Genomic DNA, 10239 nt, shown 5'->3' with positions numbered 1-10239 from the left:
GTTGAAATTCAGTTATAGGTATAATTTAGGATCACCCTAAAATGAGGATGTGAACTAGGGTGACTTGAGAAGCAAGGACAGTACTCTAAAGGATAGGCTGGTTTATTCTAACAGAATAAACAGGATGGTGATTAAAATGTAAAAATAGCTGAAAATAGATCAAATGAAAAAAAGACACTAAAGTTTTAGCTGAGCCTGGCATGAGTGGAAGAAGACAGAGGAAGGTGAGTAGAATGAGTAGGACTTGATGAAGCAGAATTTGCAGGAGACATTCTTAGGACAAGAAAGCAGGGTACGGATGCACCAGTTACAGAGATGAGGTAAGCAAAGAACTGGATAATAGAGAAACATGTGCAATAAAATGGCTTGTTAGGAAGATTGTGAGCGTCCCTTGTGGCTCAGATGGTAAATAACCTGCCTGCCAATGCAGGAGACACAGGGACACGGGGTTTGATCCCCATGTCAGGCAGATCCCCTGGAGTAGGAAATGGCAACCCATTTCAGTATTGTTGCCTAGAAAATCCCATGGACAGAGGAGCCTGGTAGGCTACAGTCCATGGGGTCGAAAAGAGTTGAACATGACTGAGCGACTAAAACTTTCAGGAAGGTTGTAGGCTTCAGATTATGACAAGCCTGAGATTCAAATCCCGGTTCTGAAAATTACTGTTTGCAACCTTGAGTAAATGACTTGTGCTATATGCACAACGTCATCAAAAATCTTGATAAACGTATCTTCTTCTCAGGAATGTCATATGGATCAGGAAAAATGTGTAGATTCACTTATACAAAATAAATGCTCAAAAGCTATTGAACACATCTTGACTATCTTTTTAAGACCAGTATTACCCTGATGCCAAAATCAGATAAAGATATTAGGAGAGAAAAGAACCAGAGGCAAATATTGTTTATGAAGATAGACATAAAAATTACTAGCAAATGGAATCCAAAAACGTATAAGAAAGATTATATGATACAAATAACCAAATTTATTCTAGGAATACAAGCGTGGTCCACCATATATAAACCAATCAAAATAATTCATTGTATTAGCAGAATAAAAGCAAAAGCCACATGATCATCTCAATAAATCCAAAAAAGCATTTGATAAAACTCAGTAACAATTCATGGTTTAAAAAACAACAACATTCAAACCAGGAATAGAAGAGAACTTCTTCAATCTGATAATGACACCTGTGTACTTCAAGGGACACCATTAAGAAAGTGAAAAAACAACCCAATTTCAAATCATATATCTGATAAGGAATTTGTATTCATGATATATGGAGAATGGTTACCATTCTAGAAAAGGATAAATAACTCAAATTTTCAAATGGCCAAAATACTCGAATAGACATGTCTTCAAAGAAAACAAATGTGCAAATGACCAATCAGCATGCTAAAAAATGTTCAACACCATTAGGTGTTATTTGCATTAGGAAAATGCAAACCAAAACCAAAATGAGATACTATTTCACCCACACTACGATGACTAGTGGCTCAAACAGTAAACAATCCACCTGCAATGTAGGAGACCAGGGTTCAGTCCCTGGATCTGGAAGCTCTCCTAGAGAAGGAAATGGCAACCCTCTCCAGTATTCTTGCCTGAAAAAAATCCCATGGACAGAGGAGCCTGGTAGACAGACTAGAGTCCAAAGTGTTGCAAAGATTTGGACATAACTGAGTGACTAAGCACGCATGCATGTGGATGACTAAAAATAAAAAGTTTGTAAAATTCTAAAGATTTATCAGCATCAAACTTAATATTTGGAAATCTTTTTTTTTTTGCCTGTCATTTTTTTTTAACATTTCCATCATCCTGAAATGTTTACACAGTGTCTGAAGAGCAAATGAACTAATGATGTCATTTTTTTAAGGGCTCCCACATGGAAAGGACAAACTGTTCTCATTTTCAACAACTTTCCCCCACATTGTGGGCCTAACGATTAGGACAGCTCTTAGCCACCTTGAACTTCTTGAAACTCACTAGTGATGCTTGATAATTCTCAGCATTCCTTTTGTTTGTTTTATTTTGCCTCCTGAGTTATATCAAGGGGTGAGGGAGTGAGACTTTGGGGTTATCAAGTGGTCATCTGGGAAGCAATAAAGGTAGTCTTGTGCAAAGGATGCCCTGCCAGACCTCAGAGTTTATGGGTTTGGAATCTAGCCTTAGAGAAAGGAAACTTTAAAAAATAAATAAAAGCCCAGAGAACACTGGTCAACTGACAAGACTAGAAGGAAAGATAACTGAGAACAAGAAATGACTGCAGCTTTAGCTGTGTTGAAGGCAACCCAGGGACCATTAGATATTTTTTTAGCTCCTTCAGAAGTGAAGAAACTGAAAACAGTACATAATTTCTGAACATTTTGGAGCCTGATCTTGGTTTTTCAGTTGTTTATAGACAAGAAGAACCCCAAGACCTAAAAAGAGACCAGTAAGTAATAGAGGGCTCTGAAGAAATAGAAATTCACACTCTGGTGAGACAGCCCTGTCTTCTACCAGAGCAGAATAACAGAAAGCAAAGGACATTTACAATTCACACTGAGAGAAAATTCAAATTACAGTGTCTTTTCTCTGAGCCATCACCCCCTTCTCCTTTTACATGCACTTTGTTTTTATATTAATTTTTTGTATAGTTTAATATGTACATGTGTCTGTATATAATCTGGCCAAACAAAGCATGTATTATTTTAACTTTTTATCTTAAACACTTCTAGACAGACACAAAAGTAAACTGAATAGTATGAACACCCCCTTCTTACCCACCCAACCCGTGTACCTTTCAGCTCTAACAGTTATCAACCTTTTGCCAATCTTGTTTCGTCTAGTCCTCTCTGAATTTTTTTCTGTAGTATTTTATTATTTTTAAAAAAATTATTTATTTTTGGCTGCTCTGGGTTTTTGTTGCTGCACATGGGCTTTCTCTAGTTGAGGAGAGTGGGGGCTATTCTCTTATTGTGGTGCACAGACCTCTCATTGCTTTGACTTCTCTTATCATGGAGCATGGGCTTAGTTGCCCCGCAGCATGTGGAATCTTCCCTGACCAGGAATGGAATGCATGTCTCCTGCACTGGCAGCCAGATTCTTAACCACTGGACCACCAGGGAGGTCCCTGACTTACTTTGTTTGTTTAAAATGACTTCTTCTTCGTAGTCCTAAAGGTATATAATTTAAAACTGTTTTTTAATCTTTTTGCTACTTTTTATCTTGAAAAATTCAAACAGAAAACTTGAAAGAAACATCTTCTGACATATATCTGCTGCTTAAATGCAACAATTATTGACATTTGGTATAATTATTAGCTCTGTGTGTATATTTGTGTGTGTAAATATCTGTGCACAAAATACCAAACAAGAAGTAATTTCCCATTACCTTATTTTTTTTGGCCACACTGCGGGGCATGCTGAACTTCCCCAACCAGAGATTGAACCCGAGCCCTCCATAGTAGAAGCACGGAATCTTAACCACTGGACTGCCAGGGAAGTCCTCTCATTATTTTAACTGGATAAAATTTAAATGTTAAAAATAGCCCCAAGTCCCCAAGCAATTTTCTAAAATACAAGTAAAACAGAATACAATGCTTGTAACAAAGTGTCACATTAGGATTTTACTTCATAGGAATTAATATGGCTATGCGTCTGTTTTGTTGACCCTTGGCACACTTTTTATGGGTTTTCCAGCTGGCACAATGGTAAAGAATCTGCTTGCCAGACGGATGGAAGAGACTCAAGAGACTCGGGTTCGATCCCTGTGTCAAGAAGATCCTCTGGAGAAGGAAATCACAACCTACTCCAGTATTCTTGCCTGGAAAATCCTATGGACAGAGGAGCCTGTTGGATTACGGTCATGGGGTTGTGAAGAATCAGACACAACTTAACTTATCAACTGAGTAACAACAAGAAACACTTTTTATACTATCTACACCTTATTCTGATGGAGTACCATTTGTATTTACAGTGTACATAGGGGCTTTCCCCATACATAATTTTGTTACTTTTTCCTCCTTGTTATTAATTATTGGCTGGAAGATGTTGTATTGGGGATTAAATACATTCTATGAAGTTTTGGTATAAAAAAAATCAAAATCAAGAGGAATTCTAATCCTAGAAAACTTTAACTGGAAGGTTTTCTGTGAGGTGTGCTGACTGACTTGAATAGTTTTAAACATCATCATTCTTCACCCCTAAATATTTCATTATATGTTTGCTAATAATAAGAACATTCTGACCAAGAATATTACCATGCCACACCTAAGAAAAAGCAGAATAGTTTTGAAGTATCATATAATATTCAGTTCATGTTAATATTTTTGCATTTGTGCCCCAAATTACTTTCAGAGTTTTTCTTTCTTTTTTGTATTATTATTATTTTTTAAATTTATTTATTTATATTTTTGGCTGCACTGAGTCTTTGTTGCTGCGTGTGGGCTTTCTCTAGTTACAGTGAGCCGGGGCTTTGGGGCTGTTCTCTATTCTCTAAGCTATTCTCATTGTTTCTTATTATGATGGCTTCTCTTGTTGTAAAGCTCGGGCCCTAGTGTGCCTGGGTTTCAGTAGTTGTGGTGCTGGACTTGGCTGCCCCAAGGCATGTGTAATCTTCTTAGACCAGGGATCAAACCCACGTCCCCTGCATTGGCAAGTGGATTCTTAACTACTGGACCACCAGGGAAGTCCTCAGTTTTTTTAAAAAGTGTTTTTTGGTTTTTTTTAAGCCAGGACAGGGAACCAGAAGTCAGTCAAGATACACGCATTGCATTTAGTTGTTCTTTTACTTTATCCCTCTTGATCTAGAACTATTTTTTTTCTGATACAAAATTTTAAGAGTCTGTGCCATTGGTTTTACAGAATATTCCACATTCTCTGAATTTTTCTGATTCTTTAAAGTATTTCTTAACTTGTTCCTTTGTGACCTATATTACCTGGAAGTTAGATCTAATACCTCGTTTAGATTCAGGTTAAACACTTTTGGTAAGAATGCTGTGTATTTTATATTGCATCGCATTTTCCACCTATAGTAGAAAATACAGGTAAGTATCTTTAAGACCTTGAGGTGGGAAGGGATTTCTTAAATAAGATGCAAAAATAAGAGGAAAGAGGATAAACAGTTACAGAATTACTGAATTCTCAGGTACACATGATTCTATTTCTGGTTTTTACATTCTATTTCAGTTGTTATATAAAATACTCTGTTTTTAAAGTTTAGTTTTACAATTTTTTATACAGTTTTTTACAATTTCTTATAGTTTTGCAATATCTTATAAAGTTAAGTCCCCCTCTTTTCCTTTCATCAGAATATTCTTTGCTATGCTTCTTACATAAATATACTGGTATACACATTTTAATAATCTTGTCAAATAATAAACAATCCTTTTGAGATTTTCATTGAAATTGCCTTAAATCTATATTAAATATGGCAAGAGTTGACATTTTTCCTATATTAAGCATCCATTCCATAAATGTGGGATATATATCCCTTTATTGAGATCTTTTAGGTCCTTCATTAGGATTTCACAGTTTGTTTGTTTTTTTTTTCCACAGTTTTATACATGAAAATCTCTGAAATCTCCTCTTAGAGTTATTTCTTAGAACTTTTAAAATTGCTCAAATGGAATATTTTTTCTTTTCTATTTTCTGATGGATTATTGCTGACATACAATTGATTTTTGTTTATAGTTGATTTCTTTTAATCCCTCCATTGTTGCCAAATCAGTTTATTAATTATATTTCTTTTTCATTTGTTCTTCTGGGGTTTGCAATTTTTGATACCTCCTAATTCCTTTCCTTGTCTTAAGAATGCGTGCTCCTTTTTTACCACTCTATTATCTTAACATGGAGCTCTGACAAGGACTCCCTCCTTGACCAAAAACTTTTAACTAGAACTCTCTGAGGCCTTGGCATTCTGTCCTTGGCCTGCTGAACCCAGTTCAGCAAGAAGACTGCCGAACTAGTTTAACAAGAATCCCCCCAATTCTTAATATCTATAACCAAGTTCCCTCTTAGTAATTTTCTATCCGTTGACTTTTTTGACCTGCCTGTTAGCTGTCCTGAGCTGTCCCTATTATTGTATTTAGAACTGAGTTCATTCTCTCTCTCCTGTATGAATAGACTTGAGCCCTACTGCAATAGTCTCGATCAGGTCTTCCTTGCCTGTTTAACTTGTCCAATGCAATTTTTCTTTTACACTTCCATCTTCAAGGTCACCTCATGATCTGAAAAGCCTACTGCCACTACAGCAAATAAATCTGCATTCTGGGAAGAAGGAAGAAAGAAAAAGCTGGTAGAAGATAAGAAGTGTGGACCTTTCTTTTGGGTCATCTCGCTTCAAGCAGCCCTCTCAGGAGATATCACAGAAAGTACTATACAACACTTTTGCCTCCATCTCAGGGATGGAAACTTAATCACATGAACATATCCATGGGAGTCAGGATATGCAAGGGAGGCAGGATAATCCTTCAGCTGGGCACATTGCTGCTTCAATTAAAATCTGGATTCTGTTATTAAGGAGAAAAAAGAAAGGTGATATATTGGGTTGCATGTAGCTGTGAGTAAACCATGTAGGGGTTATTAAAGTTAAGATGAGAGATAATTTATTTTTTCAGCTCTGTTGAGATATAATTGTCACATAACATGATGATTTGATACATGGATATATTGAGAAATGATTTCCACAATAAGGTTAGTTAACACATCCATCACCTCACATAATTACCTTGTGTGTGTGTGTGTGTGTGTGTGTGTGTGGTAAGAACATTTAGGATCTACTCTATTAGCAATTTTCAAGTATATAATACAGTATTGTTAACTACTGTCTTTGTGGACTTTACACTCACAGCCCCTCCCCCCCACCAAAAAAAAAACAGGGGATGGGGATGGGGAGAGTGTTAGCTGCTCCAGAATTTCCATATATAGGAGAAGTTACAGAGGAGTCAGAGATGGGACTTAAGGCTTCATTTATGTAGTAGGGACATTGTTATTACTTAGATTTTAATTTACAAGTAAATAAAAATAGTAGTTTTCCTTAAGTACTTTTAGCCACACATTGACCTGGAGGAGGGCATGGCAATCCGCTCCAGTGTTCTTGCCTAGAGAATCCCATGAACAGAGGAGCTTGGTGGGCTGCAGTCCGTAGGGTCACAAAGAGTTGCACAGGAAAGAAGCGACTTTGCACGCATGCACGACCATCTTAAAGACTATTATTTTTTATTGTTGTTGCCTGTTATTGTTTTCCTTGCAGTTGTTAAGGTGAAGTCTAGTGAAGATTAATGGGGATTCAAGTCTCCATCCACTCCAGTACTCTTGCCTGGAAAATCCCGTGGACGGAGGAGCCTGGTAGGCTGCAGCCCATGGGGTAGCAAAGAGTCGGACACGACTGACGCGACTTAGCAGTAGCAGCAGCAGCAAGTCTCCATTCCCCCCACCAGCCCTTCCTGTGTTAGTCACTCAGTCGTGTGCGACTCTTTGCAACCCCATGGACTGCAGCCCACTAGGCTCCTCTGTCCATGAAATTCTCCAGGCAGGAACACTGGAGTGGGTTGCCATTCCCTTCTCCAGGAGATCTTCCCTACCCAGGAATCTAACTAAGTTTCGATTGCAGGCAGATTCTTTACCATCTGAGCCACCAGAGAGCTAAGGACTCTATTCTAACTTCCAACCCTGTTTGCCCCAGTGCTTTCTTGCATCAAAGGCTGTACCACCCTTCCTCAGCGGATTGCCCATTCTAACATTTCTCTGTCAAGTCGTTTCATCCAGGGGTGGACTCCCATTCTGACCTCTCCACACTCCCTGGGTGTTTGTCCCTGTGGCAATCCCTTGCTGTTGTTTAGTCGCTAAGTCGTGACCCACTCTTACGACCGCATGAACTGTATCCCGCCAGACTCCTTTTCTATGAGATTCTCCAGGCAAGAACACTGGAGGTGTAGTAACCCTTGCCTCACTCTAAAAACCCACAGAGGCCTATTTCTCCGGTGTACGGAATGGACACACTTCCAAGATGGCGGCCCGCTCGCAGAAGCACCATTGGGTGCAGCCATGTTCTCTACCTAACGGCGCCCCCCGGGGAAACTGCACAAAGTCTCTTAATGTCTCTTCGCCCTGCTGAACGCGGCCGTCAAAGTAATTCGGAGCATGCGCAATGCCAACCGTCCGTAAGGGGCGGTGCTAGAGGTCTGACTGGAAGCGGAAGTGCCTCGCTGAGGGGTTTTTTTTTTTTCTGCGGAATGTGTGGGGAGATTTTTCACACTTATTTCCGAGAGGTGTCTGTGGTGATTTTGGTTGGTCTTGATTAGGAGTTCTGTGAGGTCAGTGATGGAAGGCTTGTCCCTGGAGTTAGTGATGATGGTTTTCGGCTTCAGTGGTGGGGGGGTCGGGTGTGTGGCGTCTCTTGATTGATATCAAAGAGTTCAGTGATGGGGTTCTGGGCAACGATGAGTATCTTTAAGATGAGTGGCTGGGATTTTTGGGCCCAGTGATGGAAGTCTGTGGTCAGTGGTAGGGCTTGGGGAGTCAGCATGGGGTCTGTCATGAGCTTATTTTCTAAACATTCACAAGCATTTTCCTTATTGCTCACATCTCAGTGTTTGGGGGGTTTTGTCTTTTTTTGAATTTCAATTTTTTCTTTGACCCGTGAGTTATTCAGAAGGGCATTCTTATTTCAAATAAGGCCTCTGGGTGAGGCTCAAGGGTATAAATTGCTTATGGCCCAGTTCAGGGTCAGTTTCCATAGATGTCATTCATCTTTTACGGAAAAGCAATGTGTGTTCTTTAATAATTATATTGTTTCATAGCGAATTAATTTCCATATTATTTTCTCTGCTTAATTAATTACCGAGACAGGTAAACTCACATTGGAAAGGTTATTTGTCCTCTTGCCCTTCTTTCTGCCAGTTTCTGGTTTGTATATTTGAAACTATTATTAGGAACAGTTATTTGTATTTTTAGTAATAGTTGTACCTAAATAACTCAAAAGGTACCATAGCCATTTAAGCACCCACCACTAATTTATAAAAGAGCTCATTTTCCAAAATGCTTTCCAGCATTTTAAAAAAAGCTTTTACAGTTCTGAGGGGAAAATTATATCTAATTGTTCTAATGCAGTCGGCCATCTAAATTTCCTTTTCTGTGAATTTGCATGTCCTTTGTCACTTTTTTTAAATCTGTTTGATTGCTAGTTTTTGTTGTTGTTGTTGTTGTTGTTTTCCCATTAGGGATAACCTGTCATCACATATTGAAAAATTTTATATATATATCTTCATTTTAATTTTTAAGGTGTATCTTAATGTATAATCAGATATTTATTTTTTCTTTTATAGTTTCTGGGTTTTCTCTCATTTTTAAGTGTATCTTAATGTATAATCAGAAATATTTGTTTTTTTCTTTTATAGTTTCTGGGTTTTCTCTCATTTTTAAGTTAGATCTCATTTATAAGTTAGATATTTATAAGTAAGATCCCTCCTACTCCACCAGAATGTTATACAAATGTATTCTCCTAAAGTTTATTTTAATATTCTTTGAGGTTTTTTTTTCCTTTGAGGTTTTAAAAATGTGTATACTTCAAGTACTTGTTCCTGTTGGAAATCACTCTAAAGTATAGTGTGTGATGGGGATCTAGTTTGTTTTGTTCCAGGTGGATGGCCAGTTACATCAACACCACTTATGCAGTGAATGTCTTGTGTACATTCAGTTGAATGTCACATACATAAATCATTGATTAATACATACATAAATCATTGTCTGGTCTGTTGTTTTCCTTGCTTTGATTATATTGTTTTTATATTGTTTTAATATCTAATAGTGCATGGTAATTGCTGATATTTATTGCGTACTTCTTGTGTTCCAGGGAGGTGTTGAGTACTTTACAAGCACCATTGCATTTAATTTTCATAATTCTATGAGGTAGACACTTTCATTCTTATTTTTGAAACTAAAGCTAGAATAACTTCTTCATTTTCTCATAGTGAAAAAATAGCTGAGCTGCAATTCACATCTTTAGTACTGTTGCTCTGTATCTCCTGTTTTTCCTCATATTTTACCATGAATAACTAATCACAGGATTTGTTAAACTTTCTGTCCTCCACAGAGTGCATGTATGTTCAGTTGCATCTGACTTTGTGACCACACAGACTGTAGCCCACCAGGCTCCTCTGTCCATGGGATTTCCTAGGCAAGAATACTGGAAGGGGTTGCCATTTTCTCCTCCAGGGAATTGTCCCGACCCAGGGATTGAACCTGTGTCTCCTGCATTGG

The sequence above is a fragment of the Cervus elaphus genome, chromosome 4 (assembly GCF_910594005.1).
Source record: "Cervus elaphus chromosome 4, mCerEla1.1, whole genome shotgun sequence".
Classification (NCBI taxonomy): domain Eukaryota; kingdom Metazoa; phylum Chordata; class Mammalia; order Artiodactyla; family Cervidae; genus Cervus; species Cervus elaphus.
Note: the sequence above shows the minus strand (reverse complement) of the source record.